This window comes from Ranitomeya variabilis, chromosome 2, assembly GCF_051348905.1.
Source record: "Ranitomeya variabilis isolate aRanVar5 chromosome 2, aRanVar5.hap1, whole genome shotgun sequence".
Lineage (NCBI taxonomy): Eukaryota > Metazoa > Chordata > Amphibia > Anura > Dendrobatidae > Ranitomeya > Ranitomeya variabilis.
The window spans coordinates 7,868,931-7,884,115 of record NC_135233.1 but is presented as its reverse complement, the minus strand read 5'-3'; the positions used below and the strand labels follow the sequence as shown (position 1 = coordinate 7,884,115).

The following is a 15,185-nucleotide window of genomic DNA, read 5'->3' as shown; positions in this document are numbered from 1 at the left end:
ACTGTGCAGTGTATATATATATATATACAGGAGGAGTGGTACTGTGCAGTGTATATATAGAGGAGGACGGTACTGTGCAGTGTATATATACAGGAGGAGTGGTACTGTGCAGTGTATATATAGAGGAGGAGTGGTACTGTGCAGTGTATATATACAGGGGGAGGGTACTGTGCAGTGTATATATACAGGAGGAGTGGTACTGTGCAGTGTATATATAGAGGAGGAGTGGTACTGTGCAGTATATATATACAGGAGGAGGGTACTGTGCAGTGTATATATATACAGGAGGAGTGGTACTGTGCAGTGTATATATAGAGGAGGAGTGGTACTGTGCAGTGTATATATACAGGAGGAGGGTACTGTGCAGTGTATATATACACAGGAGGAGTGGTACTGTGCAGTGTATATATACAGGAGGAGTGGTACTGTGCAGTGTATACATATACAGGAGGAGGGTACTGTGCAGTGTATATATACAGGAGGAGTGGTACTGTGCAGTGTATATATAGAGGAGGAGTGGTACTGTGCAGTGTATATATACAGGAGGAGGGTACTGTGCAGTGTATATATACAGGAGGAGGGTACTGTGCAGTGTATATATATATACAGGAGGAGTGGTACTGTGCAGTGTATATATACAGGAGGAGTGGTGCTGTGCAGTGTATATATACAGGAGGAGTGGTACTGTGCAGTGTATATATACTGGAGGAGTGGTACTGTGCAGTGTATATACAGGAGGAGTGGTACTGTGCAGTGTATATATACAGGAGGAGTGGTACTGTGCAGTGTATATATACAGGAGGAGTGGTACTGTGCAGTGTATATATACAGGAGGAGTGGTACTGTGCAGTGTATATATACAGGAGGAGTGGTGCTGTGCAGTGTATATATACAGGAGGAGTGGTACTGTGCAGTGTATATATACAGGAGGAGTGGTACTGTGCAGTGTATATATACAGGAGGAGTGGTACTGTGCAGTGTATATATACAGGAGGAGTGGTACTGTACAGTGTATATATACAGGAGGAGTGGTACTGTGCAGTGTATATATACAGGAGGAGTGGTACTGTGCAGTGTATATATACAGGAGGAGTGGTACTGTGCAGTGTATATACAGGAGGAGTGGTACTGTGCAGTGTATATATACAGGAGGAGTGGTACTGTGCAGTGTATATATACAGGAGGAGTGGTACTGTGCAGTGTATATATACAGGAGGAGTGGTACTGTGCAGTGTATATATACAGGAGGAGTGGTACTGTGCAGTGTATATATACAGGAGGAGTGGTACTGAGCAGTGTATATATACAGGAGGAGTGGTAATGTGCAGTGTATATATACAGGAGGAGTGGTACTGTGCAGTGTATATATACAGGAGGAGTGGTACTGTGCAGTGTATATATACAGGAGGAGTGGTACTGTGCAGTGTATATATACAGGAGGAGTGGTACTGTGCAGTGTATATATACAGGAGGAGTGGTACTGTGCAGTGTATATATACAGGAGGAGTGGTACTGTGCAGTGTATATATACAGGAGGAGTGGTACTGTGCAGTGTATATATACAGGAGGAGTGGTACTGTGCAGTGTATATATACAGGAGGAGTGGTACTGTGCAGTGTATATATACAGGAGGAGTGGTACTGTGCAGTGTATATATACAGGAGGAGTGGTACTGTGCAGTGTATATATACAGGAGGAGTGGTACTGTGCAGTGTATATATACAGGAGGAGTGGTACTGTGCAGTGTATATATACAGGAGGAGTGGTACTGTGCAGTGTATATATACAGGAGGAGTGGTACTGTGCAGTGTATATATACAGGAGGAGTGGTACTGTGCAGTGTATATATACAGGAGGAGTGGTACTGTGCAGTGTATATATACAGGAGGAGTGGTACTGTGCAGTGTATATATACAGGAGGAGTGGTACTGTGCAGTGTATATATACAGGAGGAGTGGTACTGTGCAGTGTATATATACAGGAGGAGTGGTACTGTGCAGTGTATATATACAGGAGGAGTGGTACTGTGCAGTGTATATATACAGGAGGAGGGTACTGTGCAGTGTATATATACAGGAGGAGTGGTACTGTGCAGTGTATATATACAGGAGGAGGGTACTGTGCAGTGTATATATACAGGAGGAGTGGTACTGTGCAGTGTATATATACAGGAGGAGTGGTACTGTGCAGTGTATATGTCACGATATGGTATGAAATATCATAAGTTAGTTTTCCTGCTAGCATGCGGGGGCTAAACCCCCCTTCTCTCTGGTTCTCTTTCTTTCCCTGTGTTTCTAGCTGTCTGTGTAGAAGAGCTTGCCTTGTGGGGGAGTTTTATTGACGAAAGGTATTTACGACGGGCATAGCTGCAAGAGAAATTTGTGTTAGCAGGAACTGTTAGAGAAACTTCTAGAATGCATGGGATTTCTTTGTTCTGTTTTTGGAAGATATTATGCAAACCGTTTAAGTTACGAACACCAAAATATATCGTCATAATCACACTCGGAGGATCTACGCATCACTCTAAATACGGGCGTCTAACTCCATCTGGTGAAGAAGTAGGGATTTCTCTGTAAATATGTATCCCAGACAGGGCATATTTGATCTCATCGGAATGCCCACGATACTATGAGATGAACGATGGGTATGGTGCGATTATTTTATGTTCTGTAGCGAAGATACGGGCATCAGATATATTTAATGCCCAGTTAGTGAAACCGAAGAGGTAGGAGGAGTTGGAAAACCAAGCCCTTTCTGTGAGGTCACAGACTGTAGGTTTTAAGTGCTGGCAGGCATCCAAGAGAGTTGAGTTGTGAGTTTTTACCTGAAGCGACCAGACTGCGAGTGCCCAATGCACTGGGATAGATGGAAAGCTCCTAGCCTGTTGCCTGCAATGCAATGATCTAAGAACATGTGAGTTATCTTTTCTTCCTTTAATCCTTTTATTTTTATAATTACCTTGTACATATTTGCAATTGTCTCATTTGTAACATCTTTGTAAAATATCTTTATAAACACTGCCTAAAAATCATTTATGGGGTATATTATTTAATACTAGTTCGTTCTTCCTGCCCTAAACCGTACCCTGTCTCTGAAGGGAATTACGCTACTGTTTTTTGGGGTTTGCTCCAGACCCGTTCAATTGGAGCTGGTGGCAGCGACCGTGTGCCGGCTTTTGGGGAGTCACTGTAGCGACTGCGGCTTGATAATTATTGTTCCTGCCTGAGCGGGAGTAGTTATCGCATCGCTGCAGTACACCCAATAGCCAGTACATAGCAGGCAGCGTCTCTGGCGACTAATTACCCCAGGTGCAGTACCTAATCTGACCTGACAGAAAGGGGGGCGCCAGAGAGCTGCAAGGTTTAAGTGGAACTGTAAGCGGGATACACAAATCCCTGCAGTTCATGGTATATTGAAGAGCAGTGGGATACCTAAAATAAGCCCCTGCTGTAAACTAAGAGGTCAATAGCCTCGTGTGGGTTTTTTTTTTCATCACATTGTGGCAGTGGAGGGATAACTAGGATAAGCCCCCTGCACATGTGATAGCCGTCTGCTGGTCTAAGGTCACCCCCGTCCGTGACAGATTGTGGGCAGCGGCTAAGGGATCCTGACAGTCACGGAGTGAATCGTGACATATTGGTGGCAAGGCGGTGGGATATTAGAGCATTAGTGATTTGGTTTGAGCAATCATTCCTCTCACTAAAAACTTGCAGAAAGTTCTTGCGAGAACTCTGCGCAAATAAGTTTGGAGAACGAACTCAGTGTTTATTAGTCTTGAGACAATTGTGTGTACTGGTGATTATCCCCTCCCTTTTTCTTCGTTTTTCTATCCTATCTTTTATTTGGCAACCATGGCAACGAAAGGAGAAGCCTGGTACAACCAGCAGAAGAAAGACACTCTTGCTGGGATATGCACGTATCATGGCCTGAACCCCCAGAGCATGACCAAGACTCAAATGGTCGCTGAACTGGTGCAATGGGAAGCCGCTCTAGACCACTCACAGAGCCCAGAGGCCGCAGATGCCAGCACCAGCGAACGTGGTGCTGCAGCAGAGGTTCAACCACTGAATACGGGCCCTACTGGCAACCAGGGGGGTGCAGACCACCTCCTGCAGCTGGCTCTGCAACAATGCTCCGCAGATGACCTGGACCGACGTCTGCAGCTGATCCAGCAATACCAGGAGCGAGCCGAGGCCCGAGCCGAGCGAGAGGCCCAAGCGCAGCGGGAGTACCAGCTGCAGATGGCCCAACTGCAAATGCAGGGGTCGTCCCAGTCAAGTCGTGAGCCCAGCAGCGCTCAGACACCAAAGCCCCGGCCCGACCACTTTCCTGTTATGGAAAAGGATGGGGACTTGGACACGTTTCTGCGGGCCTTTGAGAAAGCCTGCAGACAGTACCAGCTGCCTACACAAGAATGGGCACGATACCTGACACCAGGGCTGAGAGGAAAAGCTCTGGAGGCGTTTGCTGCCCTCCCTCAAGAACAAGATGGTAACTATGAGGCCATCAAGCAGGCTCTCATAGCTAAGTACCAGCTTACACCAGAGGTGTACCGTAAAAAGTTTCGGACCCTCCTACGTGGCCCACACGACAGTTACAGTGATGTGGTGCATAGACTGGGGACCCACTTTGACCAGTGGACCCAAGGACTGTCAGTGACCACCTTTACACAGCTGCGAGACCTGATGATCAAAGACCAGTTCTTCCGTCTTTGCCCAACTGAAGTGCGACAGTTCGTGATGGACAGAGAACCCAACGATGTGACGAAAGCAGCGCAGATTGCCGATGCCTATGAGGCCAACCGTAGATCGGAAGTGCGGAAGCCAGTCACCACCAGCTGGAGAGGGGGTAAGCCTGCAGCCAACGCCAGTACCCCTGCCAGCCAACACACCAGAGGTCCTGTCCCCGTGGCCAACAGCACCAGACCTACCACCGAACTTCGCCAGTGTTACCACTGCAGGCAGACTGGACACCTCAGTCACCAATGTCTAGCCAAGCAGAAGAACCCCTCATCCCAGGCCCCAGGGCCTAATGCAGCAGTTCTTTTGGTGGGTGGTGTGGTTGGGAGGGTGTGTGACAACGTACAGCCCGTCACTGTGGGAGGTCGTGTTGCTACAGGCCTCAAGGACACCGGGGCTGAACGAACCCTCATCCGACCCGAACTGGCGGCCCCTGAAGAAATCATTCCGGGGAAAACCCTAACTGTCACTGGGATTGGGGGCATCAGCTGTCCCTTACCGATGGCCCGGGTTTTTATTGATTGGGGTGCCGGGAGCGGGGTGAAAGAAGTGGGGCTGTCTGATAATTTGCCCACTGATGTTTTGTTGGGGACTGATTTGGGGAGGTTGTTTGCATACTACGTCCCTGACACCCCTCCCCAATCTACTAATGAGGGTAAAGTTAACCCTGGGGATGATGATGATGATGATGATGATGGGAAATCGCATGTGTTACCTGACCATGCTTTATCTTGTAGTGATGCATCTGCTAACCATTTTTTCCCTAGGATTGATGGTGAAAATGTTGTACCTGTGCCAACTGTATCTGATAATGATGTTTCTGTAAAAGTTGATGTGTCCATAGGTACAGGAGTGCTCAGCCACGTTGCTCTGCGGAGTGAGACGGCTGAGGAACCCCTAGCAGGGGCAAGTGTCGGTGCTACAAGAAATGGGGAGATACATGGGAACCGTGAGACAGGTGATGCCATGAAATTGACCAGTGCCACCGAGGAAGGTAACTGGCCCATAAGTAGCAATGCTCCTGAGGTGACGGGGGTGGATGGGGAGGTAGAGCCCATAGCAGCGTCGGCTGTTGGGTCTGTAGAAATCCCCGGGGAGACAGCCTACGTAGCTGCTGTCACCCGCAGTCAGAGTGCCCGGAACACAGATACCTGTCTGCCTCCCGGGCCCTCCTCAGTCATCAGTATGATTGAACCAGAGGTGGACCCAGAACAGGTCCCAGAGGGCTCCCGTGGGGAAGGGACCCTAACGTCACTTCTGGCTTCCCCTAGCCAGGAGTTTAAGGCCGCTCTGCACACAGATGCGAGCCTAGAGAGTTTGAGACAACTCGCCGGGACGTCATTCTCTGAAACTGATAAGGAGAAGGTGTTCTGGGAAGGAGGAAGGTTGTACCGGGAGACAGTACCCGGAGAATCACAAAAGGAGTGGTTGAGGGAAAGACAGCTGGTCGTCCCACAGCAATTCCGGGGTGAGTTGTTGCGGATTGCCCATGAGATCCCGCTAGCTGGACACTTGGGGATCAGCAAAACTAAGGCCCGGCTGTCTCAACACTTCTATTGGCCTAAGATGGGGACAGATGTGTCAAACTACTGCCGCTCCTGTATCACCTGTCAAAGAGTGGGGAAGGCGGGGCCTGCTCTTAAGGCTCCCCTGATCCCTTTGCCAGTGATAGAGGAGCCTTTCCAGAGGATTGCGGTGGACATTGTGGGCCCGCTGGCCGTCTCCAGCAGCTCTGGAAAGCGATTTATTCTTACTGTGGTAGACTATGCTACCCGGTACCCAGAGGCAGTAGCTCTGTCGTCAACTAGGGCAGATAAGGTGGCGAATGCCCTGTTGGCCATCTTTTCACGGGTAGGATTTCCCAGGGAAATGCTTACTGATCGAGGGACCCAATTTATGTCTCACCTAATGGAGGCTCTCTGTAAGAAAATGCAGGTGAAGCACCTGGTATCGAGTGCGTATCACCCACAGACCAATGGCTTGTGTGAACGCTTCAATGGTACCCTCAAACAGATGCTACGCATGCTGGTTGAGACACAAGGGCGCGACTGGGAGCGGTACCTCCCACACCTGCTATTCGCTTACAGAGAGGTTCCGCAGGCCTCGACGGGGTTCTCCCCCTTCGAGCTCCTGTACGGCAGGCGTGTCCGGGGACCCCTTGGGTTGGTAAGAGAATCCTGGGAAGAGGAGCCGAACCCTTCTGAAGTGTCCATAGTGGAGTATGTCATGCGCTTCCGTGACAAGATGCAGACCTTGACGCAGTTGGTGCATGACAACATGACGCAGGCTCAGGCTGATCAGAAGCACTGGTACGACCAGAACGCCCGGGAGCGGACCTACCACGTGGGTCAAAAGGTGTGGGTGCTGGTTCCTGTACCAACGGATAAGCTTCAGGCAGCCTGGGAGGGCCCGTATGTCGTCCACCAACAGCTCAACCCGGTCACCTATGTGGTCACGCTTGACCACACTCGGGGTAGGCGAAAGGCCTTTCACGTCAACATGATGAAGGCTCATCACGAACGTGAACCTTTCGTCCTACCGGTCTGCAGCGCACCCGAAGACGGGGAGGAGGACACCCTCCTGGACATGCTGGCCCAAGCCAAGGCCCGTGGGTCCATTGAGGACGTGGAGGTAAGCGCCTCGCTAGATGAACCACAGCGGTTGCAGTTGCAAACCACCCTGGAACCCTTCCGGGTCGTGTTCTCCAACCGGCCTGGAAGGACTGAGTTAGCGGTCCACGAGGTGGACACCGGGAATCACGCCCCACTACGGCGAACACCCTATCGAATCTCTGACCAGGTGCAGCAGATTATGCGCCAGGAGATCGATGAGATGTTACAGCTGGGGGTGATTCGACGGTCAAAGAGCGCGTGGGCCTCACCTGTAGTTCTCGTGCCAAAGAAGGACCGGACCACCCGGTTCTGCGTGGACTACAGGGGGCTCAACGCCATTACAGCCTCTGACGCGCACCCAATGCCGCGCATCGAGGAGCTGCTTGAGAAGTTAGCTGGCGCAGAATACCTGACAATAATGGATCTGAGTCGCGGATACTGGCAGATTCCCCTGAGCCCTGAGGCGCAGGAGAAGTCCGCCTTTATCACACCCTTTGGACTGTACGAGTCCACGGTCATGCCCTTCGGCATGAAGAATGCCCCTGCCACTTTCCAGCGGATGGTCAATCTCCTGCTTCAGGGACTGGAGAAGTACGCCGTGGCGTACTTAGATGACATTGCCATCTTCAGTCCCTCCTGGGATGAACACCTGCAGCATCTTGAGGAGGTGCTCGGGCGAATTCACCGAGCAGGACTGACTATCAAGCCGGGAAAGTGCCAGATGGGCATGAGGGAGGTCCACTACCTGGGGCACCGGGTAGGCGGAGGCACCCTGAAACCGGAGCCTGACAAAGTGGGCGTGATCGTGAACTGGCCCACTCCCAGGACCAAGAAACATGTGATGTCCTTCCTGGGCACTGCAGGGTACTATAGGCGCTTCGTGCAGCACTATAGTAGCCTGGCAAAACCTTTGACGGACCTCACCAGGAAGAAGCTACCCCACATCGTCAACTGGACAGATGGCTGTGAGGGGGCCTTCCAGGCGTTGAAAACAGCACTGTGCAATGCCCCTGTGTTGAAAGCAGTCGACAGCAGTCGACCGTTCTTGGTACAGACCGACGCCAGCGAGTTTGGCCTTGGTGCTGTGCTCAGCCAGGTTGACTCGGAGGACCAAGAGCACCCCGTGTTGTACCTGAGCCGGAAACTTTTGCCGAGGGAAGTGGCCTACTCCACCATTGAGAAGGAGTGCCTGGCCATAGTCTGGGCCCTGCAGCGCTTGCAGCCCTACTTGTACGGTCGCACCTTCACCGTGGTGACTGACCACAACCCTCTGCGCTGGCTAAGCACCATGTGTGGAACCAATGGCAGGTTGCTGCGCTGGAGCCTTGCCCTTCAGCAATTTGACTTCACCATTAAGCACAGAGCGGGCAAAGAGCATGGTAATGCAGATGGACTTTCCCGTCAGGGTGAACCCACGGACGTGCGCATGGAGGCATACCGAGAGGTCCTGCCGCCGTAGCGCACGCTAAAAGGGGGAGGTGTCACGATATGGTATGAAATATCATAAGTTAGTTTTCCTGCTAGCATGCGGGGGCTAAACCCCCCTTCTCTCTGGTTCTCTTTCTTTCCCTGTGTTTCTAGCTGTCTGTGTAGAAGAGCTTGCCTTGTGGGGGAGTTTTATTGACGAAAGGTATTTACGACGGGCATAGCTGCGAGAGAAATTTGTGTTAGCAGGAACTGTTAGAGAAACTTCTAGAATGCATGGGATTTCTTTGTTCTGTTTTTGGAAGATATTATGCAAACCGTTTAAGTTACGAACACCAAAATATATCGTCATAATCACACTCGGAGGATCTACGCATCACTCTAAATACGGGCGTCTAACTCCATCTGGTGAAGAAGTAGGGATTTCTCTGTAAATATGTATCCCAGACAGGGCATATTTGATCTCATCGGAATGCCCACGATACTATGAGATGAACGATGGGTATGGTGCGATTATTTTATGTTCTGTAGCGAAGATACGGGCATCAGATATATTTAATGCCCAGTTAGTGAAACCGAAGAGGTAGGAGGAGTTGGAAAACCAAGCCCTTTCTGTGAGGTCACAGACTGTAGGTTTTAAGTGCTGGCAGGCATCCAAGAGAGTTGAGTTGTGAGTTTTTACCTGAAGCGACCAGACTGCGAGTGCCCAATGCACTGGGATAGATGGAAAGCTCCTAGCCTGTTGCCTGCAATGCAATGATCTAAGAACATGTGAGTTATCTTTTCTTCCTTTAATCCTTTTATTTTTATAATTACCTTGTACATATTTGCAATTGTCTCATTTGTAACATCTTTGTAAAATATCTTTATAAACACTGCCTAAAAATCATTTATGGGGTATATTATTTAATACTAGTTCGTTCTTCCTGCCCTAAACCGTACCCTGTCTCTGAAGGGAATTACGCTACTGTTTTTTGGGGTTTGCTCCAGACCCGTTCAATTGGAGCTGGTGGCAGCGACCGTGTGCCGGCTTTTGGGGAGTCACTGTAGCGACTGCGGCTTGATAATTATTGTTCCTGCCTGAGCGGGAGTAGTTATCGCATCGCTGCAGTACACCCAATAGCCAGTACATAGCAGGCAGCGTCTCTGGCGACTAATTACCCCAGGTGCAGTACCTAATCTGACCTGACAGAAAGGGGGGCGCCAGAGAGCTGCAAGGTTTAAGTGGAACTGTAAGCGGGATACACAAATCCCTGCAGTTCATGGTATATTGAAGAGCAGTGGGATACCTAAAATAAGCCCCTGCTGTAAACTAAGAGGTCAATAGCCTCGTGTGGGTTTTTTTTTTCATCACATTGTGGCAGTGGAGGGATAACTAGGATAAGCCCCCTGCACATGTGATAGCCGTCTGCTGGTCTAAGGTCACCCCCGTCCGTGACAGATTGTGGGCAGCGGCTAAGGGATATATACAGGAGGAGGGTACTGTGCAGTGTATATATACAGGAGGAGTGGTACTGTGCAGTGTATATATACAGGAGGAGTGGTACTGTGCAGTGTATATATACAGGAGGAGTGGTACTGTGCAGTGTATATATACAGGAGGAGGGGTACTGTGCGGTGTATATATACAGGAGGAGTGGTACTGTGCAGTGTATATATACAGGAGGAGGGGTACTGTGCGGTGTATATATACAGGAGGAGTGGTACTGTGCAGTGTATATATATACAGGAGGAGTGGTACTGTGCGGTGTATATATACAGGAGGAGTGGTACTGTGCAGTGTATATATATACAGGAGGAGTGGTACTGTGCAGTGTATATATACAGGAGGAGGGGTACTGTGCGGTGTATATATACAGGAGGAGGGGTACTGTGCAGTGTATATATACAGGAGGAGTGGTACTGTGCGGTGTATATATACAGGAGGAGTGGTACTGTGCAGTGTATATATATATATATACAGGAGGAGTGGTACTGTGCAGTGTATATATACAGGAGGAGTGGTACTGTGCAGTGTATATATACAGGGGAGCGGTACTGTGCAGTGTATATATACAGGAGGAGTGGTACTGTGCAGTGTATATATACAGGAGGAGTGGTACTGTGCAGTGTATATATACAGGAGGAGTGGTGCTGTGCAGTGTATATATACAGGAGGAGTGGTACTGTGCAGTGTATATATATACAGGAGGAGCGGTACTGTGCAGTGTATATATACAGGAGGAGTGGTACTGTGCAGTGTATATATACAGGAGGAGTGGTACTGTGCAGTGTATATATACAGGAGGAGTGGTACTGTGCAGTGTATATATACAGGAGGAGTGGTACTGTGCAGTGTATATATACAGGAGGAGTGGTACTGTGCAGTGTATATATACAGGAGGAGTGGTACTGTGCAGTGTATATATACAGGAGGAGTGGTACTGTGCAGTGTATATATATACAGGAGGAGTGGTACTGTGCAGTGTATATATACAGGAGGAGTGGTGCTGTGCAGTGTGTATATACAGGAGGAGTGGTACTGTGCAGTGTATATACAGGAGGAGTGGTACTGTGCAGTGTATATATACAGGAGGAGTGGTACTGTGCAGTGTATATATACAGGAGGAGTGGTACTGTGCAGTGTATATATACAGGAGGAGTGGTGCTGTGCAGTGTATATATACAGGAGGAGTGGTACTGTGCAGTGTATATATACAGGAGGAGCGGTACTGTGCAGTGTATATATACAGGAGGAGTGGTACTGTGCAGTGTATATACAGGAGGAGTGGTACTGTGCAGTGTATATATACAGGAGGAGCGGTACTGTGCAGTGTATATATACAGGAGGAGTGGTACTGTGCAGTGTATATACAGGAGGAGCGGTACTGTGCAGTGTATATATACAGGAGGAGTGGTACTGTGCAGTGTATATATACAGGAGGAGCGGTACTGTGCAGTGTATATATACAGGAGGAGTGGTACTGTGCAGTGTATATATACAGGAGGAGTGGTACTGTGCAGTGTATATATACAGGAGGAGTGGTACTGTGCAGTGTATATATACAGGACAGGAGGAGTGGTACTGTGCAGTGTATATATACAGGAGGAGTGGTACTGTGCAGTGTATATATACAGGAGGAGTGGTACTGTGCAGTGTATATATACAGGACAGGAGGAGTGGTACTGTGCAGTGTATATACAGGAGGAGTGGTACTGTGCAGTGTATATATACAGGAGGAGTGGTACTGTGCAGTGTATATATACAGGAGGAGTGGTACTGTGCAGTGTATATATACAGGAGGAGTGGTGCTGTGCAGTGTATATATACAGGAGGAGTGGTACTGTGCAGTGTATATATACAGGAGGAGTGGTACTGTGCAGTGTATATATATACAGGAGGAGTGGTACTGTGCAGTGTATATATACAGGAGGAGTGGTACTGTGCAGTATATATATACAGGAGGAGTGGTACTGTGCAGTGTATATATACAGGAGGAGTGGTACTGTGCAGTGTATATATACAGGAGGAGCGGTACTGTGCAGTGTATATATACAGGAGGAGTGGTACTGTGCAGTGTATATACAGGAGGAGTGGTACTGTGCAGTGTATATATACAGGAGGAGCGGTACTGTGCAGTGTATATATACAGGAGGAGTGGTACTGTGCAGTGTATATACAGGAGGAGCGGTACTGTGCAGTGTATATATACAGGAGGAGTGGTACTGTGCAGTGTATATACAGGAGGAGCGGTACTGTGCAGTGTATATATACAGGAGGAGTGGTACTGTGCAGTGTATATATACAGGAGGAGTGGTACTGTGCAGTGTATATATACAGGAGGAGTGGTACTGTGCAGTGTATATATACAGGAGGAGTGGTACTGTGCAGTGTATATATACAGGAGGAGTGGTACTGTGCGGTGTATATATACAGGAGGAGTGGTACTGTGCAGTGTATATATACAGGAGGAGCGGTACTGTGCAGTGTATATATACAGGAGGAGTGGTACTGTGCAGTGTATATATACAGGAGGAGCGGTACTGTGCAGTGTGTATATACAGGAGGAGTGGTACTGTGCAGTGTATATATATACAGGAGGAGTGGTACTGTGCAGTGTATATATACAGGAGGAGTGGTACTGTGCAGTGTATATATACAGGAGGAGTGGTACTGTGCAGTGTATATATACAGGAGGAGTGGTGCTGTGCAGTGTATATATACAGGACAGGAGGAGTGGTACTGTGCGGTGTATATATACAGGACAGGAGGAGTGGTACTGTGCAGTGTATATATACAGGACAGGAGGAGTGGTACTGTGCAGTGTATATATACAGGACAGGAGGAGTGGTACTGTGCAGTGTATATATACAGGACAGGAGGAGTGGTACTGTGCAGTGTATATATACAGGAGGAGCGGTGCTGTGCAGTGTATATATACAGGACAGGAGGAGTGGTACTGTGCGGTGTATATATACAGGACAGGAGGAGTGGTACTGTGCAGTGTATATATACAGGACAGGAGGAGTGGTACTGTGCAGTGTATATATACAGGAGGAGCGGTACTGTGCGGTGTATATATACAGGAGGAGTGGTACTGTGCAGTGTATATATACAGGAGGAGCGGTACTGTGCGGTGTATATATACAGGAGGAGCGGTACTGTGCAGTGTATATATACAGGAGGAGTGGTACTGTGCGGTGTATATATACAGGAGGAGTGGTACTGTGCAGTGTATATATACAGGAGGAGTGGTACTGTGCAGTGTATATATACAGGAGGAGTGGTACTGTACTGTGCAGTGCTGTATATACTGTGTGCGGTGTCGCATTATCTGTAGCTTTAAGATGAAGCTCCTCCCTTTCTTCTAGCTCCGCCCATCGCCGGGGAGTGGTGGACGATACATAGTAGCAGTGATCGGCTGCAGCGATTCCTCCCTATAGACACACGCGGAGACTTCCGGACAGTCGGCGCTTTATACCGGGGGCTCCGGCACCGCGGACCGCGCTCTGTGAGTAGCATTAACCCTTCCCTGTCCTCCTCCCCTCTCTGTGTTATATTTGGGTGGTGCAGATTACCCAGAATCCCCCGGGAGACTGACGGCTCCGAGCAGCGCAGAGAAGTTGGAGGGAGGACAGCAGTGACAGCTGAGCGCCGCTATTGCTCCCTGTTATCAGCCGCCTCTGTCTGATGGCTTCGGGCCCTTTAAGGTTCCTGTTTCTTTTCTGATACTTTGTATCTAATCATCTAATGGGGCAGATTCTCTCCTAATGTGTGACGTCACCAGAGGCGGGGCCGACAACCTCTCACATATATACACAGGCAGGTTGTCGGCAGTGATTGACAAGGGGGCGGGGCCGACAACCTCTCACATGTATACACAGGCAGGTTGTCGGCAGTGATGGACAAGGGGGCGGGGCCGACTACCTCTCACATGTATACACAGGCAGGTTGTCGGCAGTGATGGACAAGGGGGCGGGGCCGACAACCTCTCCCATGTATACACAGGCAGGTTGTCGGCAGTGTTGGCTCCGCGGTCTCTCCTGGATTCCTCCTGTCTTGTTCACTCCTCTCCCTCATTGTCTGTGGGGTAACTGGGACGACATTTTGGGGGTGAATCAGGCTCATCAGGAGATGTGTTGAGATTTGGCTGCCCCCCCGTCCCGTGTCCCCTGATGGCTTGGTGGAATAAGCCGGGAGTGTGGTGGAATAAGCCGGGAGTGTGGTGGAATAGCCCGGGAGTGTGGTGGGATAGCCCGAGAGTGTGGTGGGATAGCCCGGGAGTGTGGTGGGATAGCCCGGGAGTGTGGTGGGATAGCCCGGGAGTGTGGTGGGATAGCCCGGGAGTGTGGTGGAATAAGCCGGGAGTGTGGTGGAATAAGCCGGGAGTGTGGTGGGATAGCCCGGGAGTGTGGTGGAATAAGCCGGGAGTGTGGTGGGATAGCCCGGGAGTGTGGTGGAATAAGCCGGGAGTGTGGTGGGATAGCCCGGGAGTCTGGTGGGATAGCCCGGGAGTGTGGTGGAATAAGCCGGGAGTGTGGTGGGATAGCCCGGGAGTGTGGTGGAATAAGCCGGGAGTGTGGTGGGATAGCCCGGGAGTGTGGTGGAATAAGCCGGGAGTGTGGTGGGATAGCCCGGGAGTGTGGTGGGATAGCCTGGGAGTGTGGTGGAATAAGCCGGGAGTGTGGTGGGATAGCCCGGGAGTGTGGTGGGATAGCCCGGGAGTGTGGTGGGATAGCCCGGGAGTGTGGTGGGATAGCCCGGGAGTGTGGTGGAATAAGCCGGGAGTGTGGTGGGATAGCCCGGGAGTGTGGTGGAATAAGCCGGGAGTGTGGTGGAATAAGCCGGGAGTGTGGTGGAATAGCCCGGGAGTGTGGTGGGATAGCCCGGGAGTGTGGTGGGATAGCCCGGGAGTGTGGTGGGATAGCC

General features: G+C 50.0%; 1 protein-coding gene across 1 annotated transcript in view; it reads left to right on the top strand.

Moving 5' to 3' along the window:
- The first annotated feature begins 13,627 nt into the window (after window positions 1-13,627).
- The window catches only part of CAPN11 (calpain 11), a 56,429-nt gene continuing 54,871 nt past the window's right edge, over window positions 13,628-15,185 (top strand). The window contains exon 1 of the mRNA XM_077281952.1: window positions 13,628-13,767. The gene's annotated coding sequence lies outside the window, so the exon portion shown is untranslated. The remainder of the gene's footprint in view (window positions 13,768-15,185) is intronic.